This window comes from Myotis nattereri (assembly GCF_964212035.1).
Source record: "Myotis nattereri genome assembly, chromosome: 8".
Lineage (NCBI taxonomy): Eukaryota > Metazoa > Chordata > Mammalia > Chiroptera > Vespertilionidae > Myotis > Myotis nattereri.
The window spans coordinates 67,237,090-67,239,864 of NC_138083.1; positions in this window are offsets into that span (position 1 = coordinate 67,237,090).

A 2,775-nucleotide genomic window follows, 5' to 3' on the forward strand; every position below is an offset into this window, starting at 1 on the left:
GCTCAGGTCTGAGAAATCTGTCCTGTCATGTTTAGAGCACCAGCTCTCCACTGCTCCCAGTCTAGCTTAGATTTCCCAAGCCGAAGAGGCGAGGCCTGGTAGTTCTGGGCCTGGGCATTTCACCACCCGTCCTGCCCCTCCCCTCCTCTGAGTCCACCTGCCCCCAGCAGCCTCCACATGCGCAGATGCTGAGGTCAGAAGGCAGGGTGGAGCCGAGGTCACTGGGCGTCTTCGAAGCAGCACCAGAGTCTGGCGTAGCTCAGAGGATCGCAGAGTCTGGACTTGGGTGATCTTCCTAAGCCAGCTCAGTTCTCCCGTCAGCCCAGGTCAGCCCCGCTGGCCTCTCAGTGTGGGGCCTCGGGAGATGGACTGCGAGGCCGCGTCATGGAGAGGCAGCCCAGAGCCCGCACCTGACAAGCAAGGCGGCTGCTGGCTTTAGTCCTCAGCGGCCTTGCTGGTGAGTGGGGCCCGGGTGCTGGCAGGGAGCTGGCGCCTGCCCGGCCTCGCCGTTGCCTGGGCTCCACCTGCCTAGTCGACGGTGCCTGTCACCGAGGGGTTCCCTGAAGAGGGTTCCTTTAAGGTCAAAGGTCCTTAAAGGACAAAGGTCCTCCAGCCCCATGGCCCCTGCTAGGGGCTAATATTTGGGCAGAGCTGGGCGTTGAATTTAGGCCCCAGCTAGAAAACGTCGCCTGCTGTTTTTGGGGTCTTGGGGCAGAGGCAAGGGCCTGCATCCCTGTGATTGACTTGCAGCCCCACTTCCAGCTGAGAGCACGGTGCCCAGCCCCGCAGGGTTCAGGGAAGAGGGAGGTCCTTCTGCCCCCGCGGATGGATGTCCTTGGCGGGTAGGCACAGGAATGGGTAGCTGGCAGGTGGCAGGCTCATTTGTCACTTCGGGACGTGAGCCACCACAACCCCCGTCCTAGGGCAGGAGGCCTGAAACCCTGCAGAGGCTTGGCTTAGAAGGGGAAGGAAGAGCCACCTAGCCTGGGACCAGGGAGGCTTCTCACTGCTCACCTCTTGGTTCACCCAGAAACCAAGCAAACAACTCTGATTCCTCCGCATCACAGTCCCGAGGTGTCGGAGACACTGGCCATCACATCCTCTCACCTGGACATCTCACTGGCCTTGGTCCTGGGCTTCTCATCCCACTGCCCCAGCCACCGCCTGCAGCCATCAGTGTCCACTGTGAGAGGTCACTCCTGGTCCTGCCACCCCCACCAACACCTTTCAGGGTGTCCTCAGGTACTTGGAGTGCTGTCCACACGGACCCAGAAGCCCAAGGCCTTCACAGCTCCACCCTGGCTTCGTTCCAGCACCTGCCTGTCCCCCAGGAGCATCCTGCCCCCACTCCACTTACCTTTCCGGCCCCCCCTCCACTTACCCTGCCCTTTTATTCACGTCATTTATAATCCCACAAATGACCCAGCTGGACGCCCCGCAGAACTTGCCCCACCCCAAGCTAGTCTCTTGTTCATCGTTTTCTCCTGCAAGAATGAGTTCTTCCCTACCCTCCGCCTGTGAGGTTCCTCCACCCACTCCCTGGGCTGAAGCCATTTCCTGATGCTCCGAGAGATGCCCTCAACCTCAGACACAGATGCTAGCGCTCAGGGCCTGGCTGCGGGTGAGGCATTGGCCATGCCGCGCGGGGTCCCTGCTCTGCGTGCCCGTCAGGCTGGGGCCGCTCTCTCTCTGGGCCTTATCCTGTGTCAGATGGAGTAAGAGAAAATGAGGGAAGTATCTGAGACAGCAAATAAGACTTGTTTCTGTCTCCTTTCCCAGCAGCCTCTGGGGCAAAGGAACAGTTTAATCTCTATTTATTTTATTTTATTAGTGTATTTATTTTACTTGTAGAGGGAATCGAACCTGCAAACTTCCTGTGCATGGTATGACGCTCCAACCAACTGAGCCACGCCAGTCAGGGCTCGCTCTTTGTTTATAAATTATCTAAGCACAGGAGTAGGTGGGGAGAGGGGCCCGGGTGTGGGAGAGGGAAGGACATCGGGGAATTGTCCTGGCAGCCAGGCCTGGAGAGGGCAGTGTGGTCTAGGTGAGGCAGCTGTGACATGGGCTGAGGGAGGACGAGGGAAGCTGATAGAGTTCTGGGAGGAGGACTGGGGTGGGCAGGAGACACGTGTGATCCTGACTCTTAAGCCAGAGGTGGTCCCCTGTCCTTGGGGGTGGGGGTGGGGGTAGGGGTGGGGACTGACCCCAAAGGCACAAGTCCCAGCAGACGCGGAGCTGGAGGAAACTCCTAATTCACATTGAATCCAGTTACTCTTCCCCAGGAGGGCTGCTGGGCGGGTGGGAGGGGGGGTGGCGGGGGGTCTTAGGGACACTCTGAGCCCCACTGCTCTGGACTGTGGGGCGGGGAGTGCCTTAGCCAGCCCAAGGATGCCATTTACATTGGAATTTTACATTACCTGTTTATAAATATATACATCTTTATGTCACATCTATTTTTAAAAACATGGAAAAGTTGCCTTTATGGAAACTTAACAGAGCCAGAGTGTACACATTCCTAAACCATTAAACAGTTTTCTCTAATGAGCCAGTGGCACCCAAGACTGGTTCTCTTACCTTTGAACCCAGAGCCAGCTCAGGTGGCGATATCCCCACAGATGGTCCCACCTGCCTGCCTGCCCCTCCCATCCCCGTTCGTCTCCAGGCCTGGAGTTGGTTGATGAGCCTACACGTTGCCCACTGCCCGTCTGTTGCCTGGAGACTGTTAAGATCTCTCTGCCCCAGACGAGTGTGGGATCCAACTGCCCAGGGAGC